The sequence below is a fragment of the Penaeus japonicus genome, unplaced genomic scaffold (assembly GCF_977035675.1).
Source record: "Penaeus japonicus unplaced genomic scaffold, GWHDUDI00000001_assembly GWHDUDI00000029, whole genome shotgun sequence".
Lineage (NCBI taxonomy): Eukaryota > Metazoa > Arthropoda > Malacostraca > Decapoda > Penaeidae > Penaeus > Penaeus japonicus.
Window position 1 is genome coordinate 3,000,796 of NW_028234431.1, and position 7,500 is coordinate 3,008,295.

Below are 7,500 nucleotides of genomic sequence, written 5' to 3' on the forward strand. Positions count from 1 at the left end.
CCACTCCTACCACAACCCAACCCAACCCTCTCTCTCACACACACCACACCCAAATCCAAAACTCACACACCTCTCCCACCACCCTACACCCACTCTCACATCATCCCATCTTCTCCCACCCCCGACCCACATCCTACACTCACACCCAAACACTCACCCTCGGACACCCCGCCACACACACAACTAATTCGAGAGTAACCACCACACACACACACTCCCACACCTACCCTCACTTCCTCACCAACACACACTCACTCTCCTTCAACCTTACACACCCACCAACTCCAACCTCATTCATCGCCTCTCTTATCTCTTTATATTTCCTCTCTCTTTCTCTCTTCGAATGTTCTCTCTTCTCCTCCTCTCTCTCCCCCCTTCTTCCCTCCCCTCCTTATCATCCTCACTCCCTTGTCTCTTCTCCTTCTCTTCTTCTTGAGGGCTCCTTCTCCTGCCTTCTCCCCACTTCTCCCCGCTCACCTCTACTCTCTCCCTCCTCTCCTCACACACTCGTCCGCTCCCTCTCTTCCCCTACTCTCTCTCTCTCTCTCTCTCTCTCACCCCTTCTTCTCTCCTCCCTCCTCCACTCGGTCGTTTCGTCCCTCTCCTCCTCCCGTCTCTCTCTCTCTCTCTCTCCTCCCATCTCCTCTCCTCTCTCTCTCCTCTCTTCTTCCCCCCTCTTCTCTCCTCTCCCTCTCCTCCCCTCGTCCTCCCCTCTCTTCTCCTCCTTCCTCTATCTCTCTCTCCTCCTCCGCTCCTCCTCCGTCGCCTTTCTCTCTCTTCCTCGTCTCCTCCACTTCATCTCCTACTCTCTCTCTCTTCTCTCTCTCCTTCTCCTACTCTCTCTCTACTCCTCCTCTCCGTCCTCCTCCTCTTCCTCCGTCCACTTCTCCTTCTCCTTCTCTTTCTTCTCCTCCTTCTTCCTCTTCTCCTACTCCTTCTTCCCCTCCTCCTCCTTCTTCTCTCCTCGTCTCTGCTCTCTACTCCTCCTCTCCTCTCTCTCTCGTCCGCTCCACCTCTCTCCCTCTCTCTCTCCCTCCTTCTCCCATCTCCCCTCCTCTCTCTCTCACCTCTTCTCGCTCCCTTTTTCTTCTTCTTTTTTCCTTTTATTCTCCTTCCTTCTTGTCCTTCCGTCTCATCTTATTCCGCTCCTTCGCTGCTCGTCTTTTTCACTCTTTTTTTTCCCTATCGCTTACTTACACCGTGTGACTGCTCTCGCGCTATCTCATCTCTATCTCTATCTCTACTCTCTATACTCTCTCTCTAGAAATAAGCGCTAGAATCTATATCGATCTAAATCTATCTATCTCTATCTCTTCATCTATAATAGATCTCTCTATCTCTTCTCTCTAGATATATCTACTCTATATCTATCATAATTATAAATAATTCAAAATAAATAGACGATAATCTTACGTCCTAGACAATATATATCTTACTTCAGAAAGATAATGTAGAGAAGAGATAGATATAAGGAGCTTATATATATATAGAGCGAGACGTAGAAAGAATTAAATATATATATAAGACGAGAGAGAATATCAATAATATCTACGTATAAATATAATTAGATATATCTAGGAATATTATAACTATAAAATAATTATATAGCGATATATGTAGATATTTTATAATAACTAACTAAATAGTATAATAGATTCAGAATATAGTTCCCTCTCCCTCATCGCGTACCCCCTGCAATCATTATCATTATTTCTTAAATGTTCTTCTTTTCCTCCTCCTGCTCCTCCTCCTTCTTCTTCTTCTCCTGCTCCTTCTTCATCTGCTCGTCCTCTGTCTTTCATTTCTTCTTCGTCCTCTCATCCTCCTTCTTCTTCTTTTCCTCTTCCTTATTTCTTTTTCTTATTTCTTATTTCTCTCTCTTCATCTCCTACTCCTCCTCCTTCTTTTTCCTCTCCTTCTCCTTTGTCACCCTCTTCTTCTCCTCCTCCTCTTCCTCCGTCCACTTCTCCTTCTCCTTCTTCCCCTCCTCCTCCTTCTTTTTCCTCTGCTTCTCCTCTGTCTCCCTTTTCTCCTCCTCCTCCTTCTCCTTCTTCTTCTCTCTTTTCTCCTCCTCCTCCTTCTTCCTCTTCCTCTTCCTCTTTTTTCTTGACTTTTTCCACCATCCAAGATGTCCCTTCTCTGTTCTTACCATCTACCGATCATCCATTTTTTTCACATTTCTTTTTCCTCTCCCCTTCTACCTCCACCTCCTCCCCCACCTCCCCACCCCCACCTCCCCTCCTCCTCAGCCCGTATATCTCCGCCAAAAACGTTGGCCAAAAAAATCAGCTTGAAAAAAAAAAAAAAAAAAAAAATACCCCCCCAAAAAAGAAAAAGAAATAAAAAAGAAAAAAAAGGACCCACAAAAAAAAGAAAAAAAAAAGAAGAAAGGAGATAATGAGTCGCAATGCTAAAATTGCGTGCCTTCCAACATCTCCAGGTTGCAAGAGTTAAAAGGGGGTCAACGCGTGTGACCTTCTGGAAAGTCGACTGACCTCACCTAAGTGGGAGGGTTAGGAAAGTTCATGCTTCGCCCAGTGATAAATGGTGTGGGTTTCTCTGCTTCGTGTGTTTCAGTGTGTTGTTTCAGTGTGTGTTTCAGTGTGTGTTTCAGTGTGTTGTTTCAGTGTGTGTGTTCAGTGTTTCAGTGTGTGTTTTAATGTATGTTTCAGTGTGTTTTAGTGTGTGTTTCAGTGTGTTGTTTCAGTGTGTGTGTTCAGTGTTTCAGTGTGTGTTTTAATGTATGTTTCAGTGTGTTTTAGTGTGTTGTTTCAGTGTGTGTTTTAGTGTGTGTGTTCAGTGTTTCAGTGTGTGTGTTCAGTGTTTCAGTGTGTGTGTTTAGTGTTTCAGTGTTTTGTTTCAGTGTGTTTTAGTGTGTGTGTTCAGTGTTTCAGTGTGTGTGTTCAGTGTTTCGGTGTGTGTTTTAGTGTGTGTGTTCAGTGTTTCAGTGTGTGTGTTCAGTGTTTCAGTGTTTTGTTTCAGTGTGTTTTAGTGTGTTGTTTCAGTGTGTTTTAGTGTGTGTGTTCAGTGTTTCAGTGTGTGTTTTAGTGTGTGTGTTCAGTGTTTCAGTGTGTGTTGTGTTCAGTTTTGTAAGTGTGGGTTATTGTGGTTGTGGTTAGGGCATGTTGTATAGGTGTTCAGTGGTGTGGTTTCAGTGGTTGTTTCAGGTGTTTTCATGTGGTGGTGTGTTTCAGTGTGTTGTTTCAGTGTGTTGTTTCAGTGTGTGTTTCAGTGTGTGTTTCAGTGTGTTGTTTCAGTGTGTTGTTTCAGTGTGTTTTAGTGTGTTGTTTCAGTGTGTTTCAGTGTGTGTGTTTCAGTGTGTTGTTTCAGTGTGTTGTTTCAGTGTGTTGTTTCAGTGTGTTGTTTCAGTGTGTTGTTTCAGTGTGTGTTTCAGTGTGTTGTTTCAGTGTGTTGTTTCAGTGTGTTGTTTCAGTGTGTTGTTTCAGTGTGTGTTTCAGTGTGTGTTTCAGTGTGTTGTTTCAGTGTGTTGTTTCAGTGTGTGTTTCAGTGTGTTATTTCAGTGTGTTGTTTCAGTGTGTTTCAGTGTGTTGTTTCAGTGTGCTGTTTCAGTGTGATGTGTTTTTCTGTGTGTTTCAGCGTGTGTTTCTGTGTGTGTTTCTGTGTGTTGTTTCAATGTGTGTTTCAGTGTATGCTTCAGTGTGTTGTTTCAGTGTGTTGTTTCAGTGTGTGTTTCAGTGTGTGTTTATAGCATCGGTTTAAGGGGCGACTTTAGAATTCCGTATGACTGGCATCCCCCCCCCCTCCCCCCCATGTCACGACGGAGACTAATATAAGATATTTATCCTTTGTAGCTTTCATAGTATTAGAAAATAGAGGTAGAAACACATACAAGAAATCGGGAAATTTCAGAAAACTTGTTAAAAAAAAAATAATAATAAAAATGATATGCAACTTGGGGTGGAATACCTGTTGCGTAATGTAATGTCATGCAATGCAAAATACAACTCGTACGATACGAGTATCTTGACCTGTGCATGATATTAAAATTTGTTTCGCGGTGATTATTCTTGTTGTTTAATTATATACCCTGCATCCTGGTTCATTAGGTTATCTGAAACAGCATGACAAACATACTTAGAAAAATGCATTATTACCAATGTTGTTATATATGTATTGGTCATGCACGTACCTTTGCACGTATAAATATTATTCACATACGAAATAACGATTTTTTTCTTATACAGTATATATGCTTAGATCCAAGCATACAGCATGTAAAAGCACGTGAAGCACAGAGGCCACGCGTGAAAGCAAAAGCAAAAAGCTCGACTTACCTCATGGAGAACAGAAGGGACAGAAAAAGAAAATAAAAGAAACAAGAGTTGAGGTCACAGTGTCATTTACCCTCTTGAAGGACAAGACGAAAGCAATCACGCCAAGGACATTTTCAGAATCCCCGTCCCTGATTGAGCAAGCACATGCATGAAAATGAGTTAATGAACAAATTAGATTCATCAGAAATCAACAGAAGTAGCGACCACGCAAAGCACGCAAAGTCATCTCCTTCGTATTAGTCACAACACACACAAACTCAGCGGCAGCCATTTTCTTTTTTTCCAGTGCGGTACGAGGCTAAAGCATTTTTTTTAATCTTTTTTGTTAATCAACCAGAAACAAGAGAAGAAAAAATAAAAAAAAGCATACGTGCGAGACCTTTTGTTTATAAAGACACTTTTTTAAAAAGTCTCTACAGCGTGTTAGGTCAGCGAGATGCAGATTAGGTGAGTGCAAGAGAGAGATGGCCTGAAGCAGAGACTCACCTAACACTCCATAATGGCTGTTGGAAGGAGACAAGAGGGTTTAGTGACACTAACGCTAATCGCTTAGCCATTTCCACTCTTAGGCCTCGCCACACATAACCCGAGCTCGTTATCAAAAGTCGAAAGTTAAAGAAAATAGTTAAATATGAATGCAAGTGAGATAGAATCTACAAAAGGAGAAAAAAGTGAAGAAGAAACACGTTTTACGCAGACGGAGTCAAGGCGAAGCTACCTTGGTGTCAGTCCCTTCTTATATTTTGGGATTTGAGGTTAGGAGAACTATCACGTGGGGTCTCACAAGGGAAAGCAAGTTATTTTTTTTTTTTTTTTTTTTTTTTTTCTTAGGGGGCGGGCAGAACATGCCAGAGGGGAAGCTACTGTGATTAAACTAATCAAGGTTGACTTATTTTGACTTTTTTAACTTTTGTTTTTACTTTTTTTTTTTTTTTTTTTTTTTTTTGCTATCTGTCGAAAGATCAATAAAGGTTGGTTCAGCTTGCTTAGGGTTACTTAGGGAGATCTTTCAGTGTGGGAATTTATTTTAAAAAAGGAGAAACAAAATCTCAACAAAGATAAGGTCTACCGAAAATAAATTTGGAGGGGAGGGAAACGTAATCCAGTAATAGACTAAACGAAAGAAAATTAAATAAAAACCAAGGAAAGCAAACTAAAAGAAAACGGGGAAAGGGGATAAAAACATAAACATAAATTGATATCTAAATGAATTTTCAAAAAAAGAGAGAACTTCATACACACAAAAATAAACCATAATAACTGATAATATTTAAGAGAAAATAACGAAATAAACATCAACAAATTCAAACTAAGTTACAAAAAACAAAAGACAGACTCAAACACAACACAAGAGAGACCGATCACCATTATAGCTTAACCTTGACACTGTTAAAAGACAAACACAGCGCGGTGTGAAGCAGAGCTCAACGGTACATGAACAAGGTTAAAGAAATGCAATATTAACAAAAAAATTATTTCCAGGGTTATCTTACAGACCTAAAATTAGGCTAAAGTCATGACCAGGTAACGATCTACCATGATGCACCTCTTTAAGTCTATATATTTTCTAAAAACACTAACAATTTATCTCGAATTAAGGTTGTTTAGTATGACTAAGTATAACGGCAGTTTTCTCCATTATCTTTTTTTTCTTTTATTCTTTTTCTTGAACCATGTACGTGGAGGTACATCTTTAAACTTGATTATATTTATTATAATTATATAATCTCTAATCAGCTGCGATTATACTTCACTCTGATTTATAAACAGAGAGAAAAAAAGTCGTAACTTGGACTATGTCATCAATTAAAATCATAAAGAGGTAGCGATTGACGAGAGACTAATGGTCTAGTTTATCATGTTAAGAATAAATAGATTGCAGGCACCCACGCTGGCAGGAGGGCTCGCTCACCCGTCCCTCCCTCTCCCTCTCCCTCTCTCTCCCTTCTCCGTAACCTTGTTCTCTCGCCTTTCTCTCTCTCTCTCTCCCCCTCCCCCCCCCCCCTCTCTCTCTCTCTCTCTCTCTCTCTCTCTCTCTCTCTCTCTCTCTCTCTCTCTCTCTCTCTCTCTCTCTCTCTCTCTCTCTCTCTCTCTCTCTCTCTCTCTCTTCCCTTTACACTCTCTTCCCCTTCTATCTCTCTCTCCATCTTCTCCTCTCCCTCTCTTCCCCTTCTCTCTCTACCTCCCTCTTTCTCTCCCCGTACTTTCTGTCACTCCCTTCCCTCTACCCCCTCTCCCCCTCTCTTCTTACCCTTCTTCTTTCATCTTTCATTTCTCTTCCTTATTCCCTTTTCTTTCCCATCACCCCCTCTCTCCCCTTATTCCTTATTCCCACTCACTTTCTTTTCCCCCTTTCTCTCACCTTCTTCGTCTCTCTCCCCTTTTCTTCTCTCTCCCTCCCCTCCCTCTCTCATCCTTCTTCTTTCCCCTTCTTCCTGACACTCCCTTTTCCCTTCTCCCTCTGAGAGAGAGAGAGAGAGAGAGAGAGAGAGAAGGTGAAAGAAAGAGAAAGAGGGAGATGGAAGATAGAGCAGAGAAGAGAAGAGAGAAGTGAAAGGAAGAAAGAGGGAACGTGATGGACAGATGAAGGAAAGAGAGAAATGAGGAAGGTAAAAGAAAAAGATATATAGGAAAACAAAATGAAAGAGGGAAAAGAGAATCTGAAGAAGGAATTTTACAAGAAGGGGATGAATGATTGAATAAGATTTTTTTGTGTGAGAGGATGAGTGGAAAGATAGTGAGATAGATAAACAGGATAAGATAATAAAGAGAAGGTCCTAACTTCCTGGCTACCTTCCTGTTCTGTCCTAACTACCACACTACCATCCTGTTCTGTCCTAACTACCACACTACCATCCTGTTCTGTCCTAACTACCACACTACCATCCTCCCACCACAGGATATACCAAGACTAAAAAACTAACTTCAAAATTAATTCTTTTCTCTTTCCCCTTTTTTTGATGTCCTGTGTCCCCTCCTCCTTATCTACTGACGATGTCGTGTGTGAGTGTTGTTTTCCCCTCACTGCTAATCATGCTTATGAGGCCTCCCCCTCCCCCCTCCCCCTTCCCCTCCCTCTCCCCCTCCCCCTCCCTCCCTCGTCCTCTCCCGTCTGCTCAAGCTTATCGGATAGGCTAGTAAAACAGCCTAATAAAAAGGGTTTGTTTATCTAACGTTTTTGTGTTTTTTTTTTCCTGTGTTTTAT

The 7,500-nt window shown here is 41.4% G+C and overlaps 1 protein-coding gene across 1 annotated transcript in view; it reads right to left on the minus strand.

The window, feature by feature from the left end:
* LOC122261831 (prolyl endopeptidase FAP) overlaps positions 1–7,500 on the minus strand; it is a 180,962-nt gene that overhangs the window by 160,224 nt on the left and 13,238 nt on the right. The window contains exon 3 of the mRNA XM_086554464.1: positions 4,782–4,798. The gene's annotated coding sequence lies outside the window, so the exon portion shown is untranslated. The remainder of the gene's footprint in view (positions 1–4,781; positions 4,799–7,500) is intronic.